Below are 12863 nucleotides of genomic sequence, written 5' to 3' on the forward strand. Positions count from 1 at the left end.
ACGTATGTTTATTGCAGCACATTCACAATAGTAAAGACTTGGAACCAACCCAAATGTCCAATGATGATAGACTGGATTAAGAAAATGTGGCACTTATACACCATGGAATACTATGCAGCCATAAAAAATGATTCATGCCCTTTGTAGGGACATGGATGAAGCTGGAAACCATCATTCTCAGCAAACTACCGTGAGGACAAAAAACCAAACACCGCATGTTCTCACTCATAGGTGGGAATTGAACAATGAGAACACATGGACACAGGAAGGGGAACATCACACACCGGGGCCTGTTGTGGGGAGGGGGGAGGGGAGGGATAGCATTAGGAGATATACCTAATGCTAAATGACGAGTTGCTGGGTGCAGCACACCCACATGGCACATGTATACATATGTAACAAACCTGCACATTGTGCACATGTACCCTAAAACTTAAAGTATAATAATAATAAAATTAAAAAAGAATTATCCAAAGTTCTATTGATAAAAAAAAAAAAGAAATTGTGCCCAATAGGGTGTGTGAATGATGTTGGGGGGCCAGATCCCTCATGAATAGATTAATGCTCTCCCTTGGTGGGGTAGGGAGGCAGTGAGTGAGTTCTTGCTCTATAAGTTTCCCCAAAAGCTGGTTGTTAATAAGACTTTGGCACCACCCTCACCCCTCTTTTGCTTTCTCTCTCTTCTGTCATGTGACTTCTGCACACGCTGGCTCTGCTTCACCTTTCACCGTGAGTGGAAGCTTCTTGAGGCCCTCATCAGAAGCAAATATTGGGGCTGTGTTTTTTGTACAGTCTACAGAACTGTAAGCCAAATAAACCTCTTTTCTTTATATATTATCCAGCTCATGTATTCATTTACAGTAACATAAATGTTCTAAGACATGGATAAACATTCAGATAAAGACATATGTTCAAGTGAGGTCTGGAAGGGTCCTGAGTGCAGTAGCTTCTGTCTCCATGGAATTGGGGTGCATCACCCTCCCAGCATATGGATGGATTTGCCACATGGATGTGCTCTGAACCTTGTCCCTTTGAGATTTTTATGGAGTTTCATCACATAGATATGATTGATTAACTCAGTTGCCAGTCCTCTCCTGTGTCTAGAGAATGGGGGCTGGGGCTGAAAGTTGTAAGCCTCCAGTCTTGGCTTGGTCTTTCTGGCAACCAGCTCCCCTCCAGGAGCCCACCAAGAGTCACCTCATTAGAACATAAGACACTCACATCACCCAGGAAATACCAAGGGATTTAGTGGTTCTGTGTCAAGAATTGGGATAAAAGACCAAATATTAGAAGAAAAGATTCTCCTTCCATCTCTATAGCCCAGGAAATTACAAGGGCTTTAGAAGTTCTGTGCCAGGATCTGGGGGCAAAGACAAATATAAACAATACTTCTTATATCACACCTCTCCAGTTCCCCAGGCTAAGGAGGATGAGACACATGAGACAGATTTACCAGACCCAGTGCCAACCAACCCACCGTCCTGCAGAGGGAAGCAGGAGTGTTCCATGGCCATGGTCCAAAACAAAGCACCCAACCAGGTCCAGCCTAGACACACTCAACCCCAGCCAACCCACAAATTCATAAACAATAAGAAAAGCCTGTGGTTTCAAGCTGCTGAGATTTGGGGCCATTTTTTTACACAGAAAAAAAAAAGGATGCAGATATAACAAGCAAGTTATTAAGGGGGAATGATAAATGGTCAACAGGTTTTTTTTAAAACATAAAAATATTTTCCACTTTGTTAGTTACAAAAACTGTGAAAATCAATGCAATTTAAACAAGCTATACATACTCTGAGCACATGGAGACAGACGAACCCCAGCTCTGCCACCTGCTAGTTTCAAGATCTTGAACATGTTACCTGCCAACACTGAGCCTCAATTTCCTTATCTGTAAAATGAGAAAATGAGAGCATTTACCTGAAAGGTTATTGCAAATAATACACAGAATACATGTAAAGAGCTTAAAACAATGCTTATCAAGCATTATCCAGGAAATACATATGAATCATTATTTATAAACACATAAGATGACAAAGGTAGTTAATGCCATTGTTGGCTAAGAGTATGCTGAGTGGTTTTTTTTAAAAAATAGACTTTTAAAAAATAATGACAATGAGAATACCACATATCTGTAATTAAAAGTTATGACCAAGGTTTTTTTAAAGGTACATACATTCTGAACATTATACAAAGTAAAAACCAAAAGCAATAAGATAGAGAAGAAAACAGGGACCATAGGTGTGAGAACAGGGACTAAGTGTCAACTTGATTGGATTGAAAAATGCAAAGTATTGATCCTGGGTGTGTCTGTGAGGGTGTTGCCAAAGGAGATTAACATTGAAGTCAGTGGGCTGGGAAAGGCAGACCCACCCTTAATCTGGGTGGGCACCATCTAATCAGCTGCCAGCGTGGCTAGAATTTAAAGCAGGCAGGAAAATTGTGAAAAGACTAGACTTCCCTAGCCTCCCAGCCTACATCTTTCTCCCATGCTGGATGCTTCCTGCTCTCAAACATCGAACTCCCAAGTTCTTCAGTTTTGGGACTTGAACTGGCTCTCTTTGCTCCTCATCTTGCAGACAGCCTATTGTGGGACCTTGTGATTATGCAAATCAAACCTATATATATAGGGTTTCATCACATAGGTATGATTATTAACTCAGTTGCCAGTCCCCTCCTGTCTGTATATGTATCCTTTTAGTTCTGCCCCTCTAGAGAACCTTGACTAATACAATGGGCTTTAGGTTTAGTCCTGACTTCCTCTCTCAGCTCCACAGCTCCATTACTTGCAAACTACATGATGTTAAGCAGCATATTAGATATCACTCCAGTTTTTTCAACTTTTAAATAGGGAAAATAGCACACATCTTATATAGTTGCCATAAAGAGTAAATGTGTTGCTGCCTATAAAGCAACTGGCTCATTTCCTCACACATGCTGGGTGTAAAATAAATGATTGCTTCCTCCCTGATACTCTGAGTTTAGGAGACCATTTTCCTTTTGGTCTTTTATTTCTTCTATGATTGCATATATTGTGCTAAAGCAATGGTTCCATTTAGGCAAATAATTTCCCAATTAAGATTTTTAAAAACCACATCAGTGATTTGTCATTGTTTAGAGAAAAGCCTCCTTGTCATACCAAATGTTTTCCTTTTCCAGCCATGTGTACATTATTATGGGGCCATCATTACTGTGAAATTAAGGTAGTTATTATTGACCACAGTTATACATACACATCTTCTACAAGATGCTAAAATAACAAAAGCAAAAATAGTATTGTTTTCTGAGGGACTTATTTTCCATAAAAATATGGATTGGGTTTTCTATCTGCATCCTGTCTTCTGCAATTGCCTTTATTGCTGCCCAGAGTGCCCTCAGCAGTCCCCATGGTGCCATACCATTTCCTCACTGGCCCACACAAGGGACCTTTATTTCTGAATCACTCATTGAGGAGTTAACTAAATAAAAACCAACGTGCTTGTGACACTTTGAAGTAAATGTTTATTCTGTTATATGCCAGCTGTCCAAGCAGATATTTGACTCAAATTGATTTCAATGACAATGTTAGGTTTGGATTTATGTTATTTTTACTGGAATTTACTTATGTAATTCAGTATTTATTAGCATGCAAAGTAAGTAGAGTGAACAAATTGTTTCTTTCTTACGGAACTTTATCTCCTTCAAAAATAAAACATGTTCTCACTTATTTTTCTGTAAATATTTTAATTTAAATTTTTATTGGCAAGAATATTTTCCAAGCATTTTTTTTGTTAATGCATTAATAAACATACTTCTGACAAATGGGGCTTTTCTTGGAATTGATGTTATTTTTGCCTAAAAATAAGATCAAGTCTTCTCTATTTTCAAAATAACACTGTTATTGTTGCTGATTCAGGCTAAAATTCCTTGACTTTTATCCCTAGATTTCTTACATGAGTGACCTCCAAACCCTCCTTTGGCCTTGGATCTGATCTTAAGGCTGCAGATGTTTTACCTTCAATTGAGTTAGCTGTTTTGTGGCCCCGGAAGAATTTGAGCATTAAGAAAACAAAAACTTTTAATTGCTTTACAACTGAAACTCTACAACAATAATATATTTCAAGTAGAGGTAAGTGTATGGCTCTATTGTCTACTACAGAAAATTCGTGCCCTGAGTTAGTACTTCACACCATACTTTGTACAAATGTAACACAGAAGGGCTTCTGGAAGGCTCTCACAGCAGCAGTGAGTACCAAATCAATGAGGATAAATGTACTCTTTTCTTACAGCATTCTATTTTTCATTATGAAGTATTCCAAGCATACAGAAAATATAGACAAAATAAGCACCCAAGTGCTTACAATCAAGCTTTATTAAATCAACATTTTTTATACTTTTTTCCTCTTTTGTAAGGAAATAATGCATGTCAAATATAGATGAAGCCCAGTAATGTGTAAATACAAAATATAGAAATTTAGTATTCCCATTCTCTTGTTGCTGGAGATTTTAATAACTTCAGATTTGTTATACTAACAATTCTTTATGCATGCTTCCATGTATATAGTATGTGAGAATTTCTCTGGGTTATATTCCTAGGAAAGAAAGTGTTCCCATACATTATCAGATTTCACTCCACTTCCTTACCCTTCTAGAGGTGGCCTGGTTCCTAAATTTGGCTAGTATTTTTGCTTTCCTGTTTTGTGTGTATATGAACTTAAACATACATATTTAAGCCTTATATAAGGTTTAAAACCTAGTATAAATTGTTTGATTTTATAGGTATTCTCTCGCAACTTGATGGATTTTTCTTTTCTTAGCATTAGGTTTTTTTTTGTTTTTTTTTTTTGAGACGGAGTCTCGCTCTGTCACCCAGGCTGGAGTGCAGTGGCACAATCTCGGCTCACTGCTAGCTCCGCCTCCCGGGTTCACGCCATTCTCCTGCCTCAGCCTCTCTGAGTAGCTGGGACTACAGGCGCCCGCCACCACGCCCGGCTAATTTTTTTGTATTTTTAGTAGAGATGGGGTTTCACCGTGGTCTCGATCTCCTGACCTCATGATCCGCCTGCCTCGGGCCTCCCAAAATGCTGGGATTACAAGCGTAAGCCACCACGACTGGCCTAGATATGTTTTTTTAAAAATTTTCCACATAGCTCATATTAAATGCTATAAGATTTTGTAGCATGAATACACAAATTTAGTATTCCCATTCTCTTGTTGCTGGAGATTTTAGTAACTTCAGATTTCTGTCATATTCAAAATTCTATTTCCATGTGTATAGTATGTGAGAATTTCTCTGGGTTACAGTCCTAGAAAAGAAGGTGTTATCATAAATTATGCACAACTACAGGTTCCAACTACTAGAGAATTATTTAAAGCAGTTGTGTAAATCTCCCTGCTCCCAGCAGTGTTTGATTTCTTCTTCAATCACGTGTATGATTGTCAGATTTCTTCTAAGTTTTTCATTTTTACACTTATGATCTGGTACTTCATTGTATTTGTAATGATCACTTCACTGATTTGTAACAATGTTTGGCATTTTATAATTAACTGATTTGGATTTCCTTTTTTTTTTTTTTTTTTTTTTTAGACAGAGTTTCGCTCTTGTTGCCCAAGCTGGAGTGCAATGGCCCAATCTCGGCTCACCACCACCACTGCCTCTCGGGTCAAGTGATTCTCTTGCCTCAGCCTCCTGAGTAGCTGGGATTACAGGCATGTGCCACCACGCCCAGCTAATTTTGTATTTTTAGTAAAGACAGGGTTTCTCCATATTGGTCAGGCTGGTCTCAAACTCCTGACCTCAGGTGATGTGCTTGCCTCGGCCTCCCAAAGTGCTGGGATTACAGGCGTGAGCCACCGCGCCCAGCCCTGGATTTCTTTTCAATTCCTTATTATATCCTTTATTTACTTTTCTGTAAGATTTTTAAAATTCAATTTCAGGAATTCTTGATATGTTCTGCCTGCTGATTTTAGTCTAAGTCCTGACTTTTTTTTTTTTCCTTTTACCTTTGGGGAAGCTGCCACTATTGGGAGTGTCAACAGAAATAGTACATTTTGCCCTGTTCCTCTTTACTTTTTCTGCTATATGCTTTTTAAAGAGAAGTGGGCAGATATAGGACAGAAGATGATTAGAATTAAGTCACTGATATGTATTTGCTACCTTTCCTTCCTTTTGAATCATGAAAATTAAGAATACTTCCAAGGCCCATGTACCAGCCTTTTGGCTGAAGGTAATGATTAAAAATTACTGAGATATAAGCCTGGCAGAGAAAGACAAATACTTTATGGTCTCACTTATATGCAGGGAATCTAAGAGTCCAACTTAAAGAAGTAGAAAGTAGAATGGTGATTATCAGAGGCTGGAAGAAGGGGAGGCAGGGAATAGGAAGATGTTCATCAAAGGGTACAAAGTTTAGTTAGACAAGACGAATAAGTTTCAGAGATCTGCTACACAGCATGGTGACTACAGTTAATATTAATGTATTATATATTTCAGAATTGCTAAAAAGGTAGATTTTAAATGTTTTCATGACAAAAAAAGATGAGCATGAAGTAATGGATAAGTAGCTGATATAATTATTCCACAATGTATACATATATCGAAACATCTCATTGTCCCCTTAAATATATACTTATTATTTTTCACATAAAGTTATCCCAGTTAAAAGGAAATGACTAAGAATCTTCCAGAAGCACAAATTCTATTTCCCCCACTACTTCACAGAATCAGGAAGTAATATTGCAAGGAAGGACCTCTGTGGTCATTTAGGCTGAACATTCCATTTTATAAGTGACCCCCAACGTTTTAGACTTGAGTTTGTTTCAATAAGACAGATTTTTTATCTGCCTCCATCCTTCACTCTTCACCACTTTTCTCTGTTTTCTTTTGTAATACTTACAGCTGTAATTATCTAACATTTACTAATTATTTTATTATTTGTTAAATCACATATTGAGCTACTGTCTGCCTCCCATGATGTCAGGTAAGCTTCAGGAGGACAAGGACACTGTCTCCCTTTGTGCCGAATTCCCCATTACCAAGAATATTAGAAAGTTGTCATTATATAATTATATAATGTCCTGAGTGCCTACTGTGTGACAGCTACTACGTTAGAATTTGAGAATAAATAAATTCATAAGAAAAAGTTCCCACCTGTATTAATCCGTTTTCATGCTGCTGATAAAGACATGCCTGAGACTGGATAATTTATAAAGAAAAAGAGGTTTAATGGACTTACAGTTCCATGGGCTGGGGAGGCCTCACAATCATGGCAGAAGACAAAAGACACATCTTACATGGTGGCAGATAAGAGAGAATGAGAACCAAGCAAAAGGGGTTTCCCCTTATAAATCCATCAGATCTTGTGAGACTTGTACACTACCACAAGAACTGTATGGGGGAAACCACCCCCATCATTCAATTATCTTCCACCAGGTCTCTCCCACAACACATGGGAATTATGGGAGCTACGATTCAAGATGAGATTTGGGTGGGGACACAGTCAAACCATATCATTCCACTACTGGCCCCTCCCAAATATCCTCACATTTGAAATATGTCCTCACATTTCAAAACATATCATGCCATCCCAACAGTCCCCCAAAGTCTTAACTCATTTCAGCATTAACTCAAAAGTCCACATTCCAAAGTCTCATTTGAGACAAGGCAAGTCCCTTCTGTCTATGAACCTCTAAAACAAAAGCAAGTTAGTTACGTCCTAGATACAATGGGGTTACAGGCATTAGATACATACACCCATTCCAAATAGGAGAAATTGGCCAAAACAAAGGAGGTAAAGGCCCCATGCAAGTCCAGTAGGGCAGTTAAATCTTAAAGCTTTTCCAAGCACACAGTACAAGCTGTCACTGGATCTACCATTCTGGGGTCTGGAGGACAGTGGCCCTCTTCTCCCAGCTCCACTAGGCAGTGCCCCAGTAGGGACTTTATGTGAGAGTTGTAACCCAACACCCACCATTTCCCTTCCACACTGCCCTAGCAGAGGTTCTCTGTGATGCCCCCCCACCCCGCCCCCCGCCCGCCTGCAGCAAACCTCTGCCTAGACATCCAGGCATTTCCATACATCCTCTGAAATCTAGACAGAGGTTCTCAAACCTCAATTCTTGATTTCTGTGTACCGATAGGCTCAACAACGTGTGGGAGCTGCCAAGGCCTGGGGCTTGTACCTTCTGAAGTCATGGCCCGAGCTGTACCTTGGCCACCTTTTACCCATGGCTAGAGCAGCTGGGACATACGGCACCAAGTCTTTAGGCTGCACAGAGCAGGGAGGCCCTGGGCCCAGCCCACAAAACCACTTTTTCCTCCTAGGCCTCCAGGCCTGTGATGGGAGGGACTACTTCAAAGATCTCTGACATGCCCTGGAGACATTTTCCCCATTGTCTTGGCAATTAACATTTGGCTCCTTGTTACTTATGCAAATTTCTGTAGCCAGCTTGAATTTCTTCTCAGAAAATGGGTTTTTCTTTTCTATCACATCGTCAGGCTATGAATTTTCTGAACTTTTATGCTGTTTCCCTTTTAAAACTGAAGGCTTTTAACAGCACCCACGTCACATCTTGAGTGCTTTGCTGCTCAGTAATTTCTTCTGCCAAATACCTTAAATTATCTCCTTCAAGTTCGAAGTTTCACAGATCTCTAGGGCAGGGGCAAAATGCTGCCAGTCTCTTTGCTAAAACATAGCAAGAGTCACCTTTACTCCAGTTCCCAACAAGTTTCTCATCTCCATCTGAGACCACCTCAGCCAGGATTTCATTGTCCATATCATTATCAATATTTTGGTTAAAGCCATTCAACAAGTCTCTAGGACGTTCCAAGCTTTCTCACATTTTTCTGTCTTTTTCTGAGACCTCCAAATTGTTCCAACTTCTGCCTGTTACCCAGTTCCAAAGTTGCTTTCACATTTTTGGGTTTCTTTACAGCAGCGCCTCACTACCCAGTACTAATTTACTGTATTAGTCTGCTTTCACACTGCCGATAAAGACATACCTGAGACTGGGCAATTTATAAAGAAAAAGAAGTTTAATTGACTCAAAATTCCGTGTGGCTGGGGAGGCCTCACAATCATGGTGGAAGACAAAAGGCATGTCTTATATGGTGGCCGACAAGAGAATGAAAGCCAAGGGAAAGTGGTTTCCCCTTATAAAACCATCAAATCTCGTGAGACTTATTCACTATTGTGAGAACAGTATGGGGGAAACTGCCCCCCATGATTCAATTATCTCTCACCAGGTCCCTCCCACAACAAGTGGGAATTATGGGAGCTACAATTTGAGATGAGATTTGGGTGGGGACACAGCCAAACCAGATCACCAACTTAGAAATTGTTGGTAACTTGTCAAATTTCACACAGTTAACTAGTTTAGGGACAGCAATTGTGTTTTCCTACCTCCAGGTCAGGTGCACATATCCATATTTAAGAGAAGTGCCAGAATAGAGAAGCAAAGCCAAGGATTTATAAACAGCTGGGATCTGGGGCAGTAGGTGATAGGTTGTAAGTTTATTTAGAAAATAAATTTGAGACATTCTAGATCAAAATTTATGGATTGGATTAGTCAAGATAATGTAGGAGATTTATATGTAGCTCATGGAGCTTAAGCTCTGAAGCCCCTCACCTACATGTTTACCTACAAAAGCCCCCGAGGGAAAGCCCAAATGATGAATTTACATGGTCATTTGTTAATCTGCCAAAGTCATCAGTTTATATCAATGCCTCTTTCCACACTAATTTCATCTCTGCCACACATTTCATCATGTTGAGTAAATTGTTAATAGCCACAGGAATTTTTGTAATCTACTATGAGATTATTGAGTTATGGATTTTTTATTTTGGAATATATGCAATATTTTCATATTTGCAGCCACTTTTGTTTATGGTTAGATGATTGCTAGTTGCTTCAAGATAATAGGAAAAACTTCCAAGAACACAGCTACCTGTGTAGACTCTGCTGGCATCATGACCTGATGTGCGGCACCCACAATAGAACTCGTCACATGCCCTACGATCAGAATGTCCTGGAGTCTCATCATTTCAACTTATTTAAAATTGGTCCTTGAACAAGAGAGCCTGAAATGCCTTGAAATCTTTCTGCTTATATCTGAAAAAACATGATGGATATTTTCCTAAATGTAATATCAATTCTAAAAATTTATATGTCAATACCAGTGTGAAACTGAAACTTTTTCATCCTATCAAAAGTAAAATGTTTTTAAAAAATCAATTATTCTACAAAAAAATCTCAAGTACCTTTCATTCTCTCTATAGAAAATGATACCAGAACAGCACTGTCATATGTAGTCACAAATACCTCTAAGCCTAAAAAATATAGAAAAAAATGCTTTGAGTGTTTAAGAGATATAAATAGAAATAATATATAATGCTGATTTTCTGGTTTTATGATGTTTGTTACACTCAGGGTTTTTTCTTAATATCTTGATATATGGAAGTCTAACAGTTAGACAGAGGCAGAGGTAAGGAAAATAATGACTCTGAGTGGCTGTTTTATAAAAAATTTTCAACTACTGTCTCCAAAACACAAAGGATATTATGAAACTGTCTCCATATTCTGACTTCACCATGTTGCCTGCCCTGGCATATATTGTCAATGCTCTATTTATATCTGCATGCATCCATAAGGAAAGAGAACTCCCGAACAGCACTATGGACCACTTAGACCTAAGGGATGCCTGTGACACACTCCATCCAACACACAATTTTTTTAAGTGGGCATGGGACATTCTCTAGGAAAAAACACATACTAGGCCATAACACAAGTCTCAATACGTGTGTTAAAATCTTACAAAGGGGGTGTGGAGCCAGATGGCTAAATAGAAGCCCATACTCCTGTTTGTCCCCGCCGTGTCCCACCACAGGGACACCACATTTTAACAACTAACTCCAAAAGTACCATCCCGAGAACCAAAAACAAAGTAAGCAATCACAGTACATGGTTTTAAATTCCTGTCACTTAAAGAGATATCGAGGAGGGTAGGATGCTTCCTTGTCACAATGGAAAGCAGAACCTTGCTATACTCGGCTGACATTCACCCACAGGGGGATCATTTGGACCAATTCTAGCCAGAGGGACTCTTTTGTCTAGGCCACAAGGACTGCAATTCTTAGGGAAGTCCTAGTGCTGAGTTGGGCACAGAGCCAGCGGACTGTTGAGGGGTAGAGACACGACCCACTAAAACACCAGTCAGGGTAGCTAAGGGTGTGCTTATGCAACCCCTCCCCTACTCACTGGCAGCAGCTACATAGCACTGAGAAATCTGTGTGCTTGGGAGAGGGAGAGCACAGTGACTGGTGTACATTGCATTGAACTCTGATAGGATGCCTGGCAGGATTCATCACCTGCTGACGTAGGAGTCCCTGGGACATGAATAACCCAACAGTGATACCGAGGGAATATGCTGTGGACCTTGGACTCTGAGACATGCTAGCTTCAGGTGTTACCCAGTACATTCACAGCTGTGGTGGCTGTGTAGGAAAGCAGGGGGAAAAGTAAAAGAGATTCTATCTTGTACCTTAGGTACCATCTTGGCCACAGTGGGTGGAGCACCAGCAGGCACTGAGGGGTGGGGGTGGGGGGCATTCTTGAGTCCAGACCTGAGCTCTTGTTCAGCTTTTCTGGACCCACCCTGGGCCAGAGAAGAGACCACTGCCCTGTAGGGTAAGCCAGTCACAAAAAGACTAATAGAATATAATTCCACTTATAAGAAGTATCCAGAGTAGTCAAATTCATAGAGAAAGGAAGCAGAATGGTTGTTGCCATGAGCTGGGAATAGGCAGAAGTGGGCAGTTGTTGTTTAATGGGTATGGAGGTTAAATTTTACAAGATGAAAAAGTACTGGAGATTGGTTACACAGTAGCATGAATGTACTTGACACTATTAACTGTACACATAAAAATGGTCAAGATGCTGAGGCAGGCAGATCACGAGGTGAGGAGATCAAGACCATCCTTGCTAACACCATAAAACCCCGTCTTTACTAAAAATACAAAAAAAATTAGCCAGGTGTAGTGGCAGCCACCTGTAGTCCCAGCTACTTGGGAGGCTGAGGCAGGAGAATGGCATGAACCCGGGAGGCAGAGCTTGCAGTGAGCTGAGATCACGCCACTGCACTCCAGCCTGGGCAAGAGCGAGACATCATCTCAAAAAAAAAAAAAAAAAAAGTCAAGATGGTAAATATTATGTGTATTTTACCACAATTCAAAACAACATGTATTAAAGTTAAATAATATGTTAATAATAAAAGAGAACTGTGTTAGGCCCACAGGCAGGGAAGTCATAAGATGTTAGATTCCTTACAGCACTTCTCAACCATTATGAATATGATCCAACTGATCACAGAGACGAACAGTTCAGCCAATCATTTATGAAGTAGGTAAGGCACCCAAAGGGTTGTGTCTAGCCTTGTCATAGGTAAACAAAGGAGGTATCTTGAGTCTGTCTAAGCCCTATGGGAGTGTGGTTTCTTGCACTAAGTGGATTCCTGAACAACAGGAATTGTTAAATAAATATCAGCTTCCTTTCCTTTGTGTGGACCAAATCAGAGGCATGTTCACGCTGTCCCCCAGCAATCTCCAGGAGCGTGAATCCCTAGTTTCTTCTGTGTAACTTGCTCATTAATGCAGCCTAGATTGGCTTCCTTCCCATAGCTCCCCTGTCATACTCCCCCACTTCCTTCCTGGTGCTCCCATGAATACCTCCCAAACAAATGACTTGCACATCAATCTTTGTCTCAGAGTCGGCTTCTGAGGGGACCTATCCTAAGATATCTTTAGTACCACATTTCCTATTTTCTGTTTTGTCAAGCTTGACTTTTCTTTTGTAACAACCACACCGCATTCAGTTTAGAGAGATAAAAC

The 12863-nt window shown here is 40.0% G+C and overlaps 1 long non-coding RNA gene across 1 annotated transcript in view; it reads right to left on the reverse strand.

The window, feature by feature from the left end:
* Positions 1 to 12863, reverse strand: part of LOC105739640 — a 316721-nt gene that overhangs the window by 128825 nt on the left and 175033 nt on the right. Inside the window, exon 4 of the long non-coding RNA XR_001115590.2 lies at positions 1794 to 1891. This is a non-coding gene — a long non-coding RNA (uncharacterized LOC105739640). The remainder of the gene's footprint in view (positions 1 to 1793; positions 1892 to 12863) is intronic.

The sequence above is a fragment of the Nomascus leucogenys genome, chromosome 4 (genome assembly GCF_006542625.1).
Source record: "Nomascus leucogenys isolate Asia chromosome 4, Asia_NLE_v1, whole genome shotgun sequence".
Taxonomy (NCBI): Eukaryota; Metazoa; Chordata; class Mammalia; order Primates; family Hylobatidae; genus Nomascus; species Nomascus leucogenys.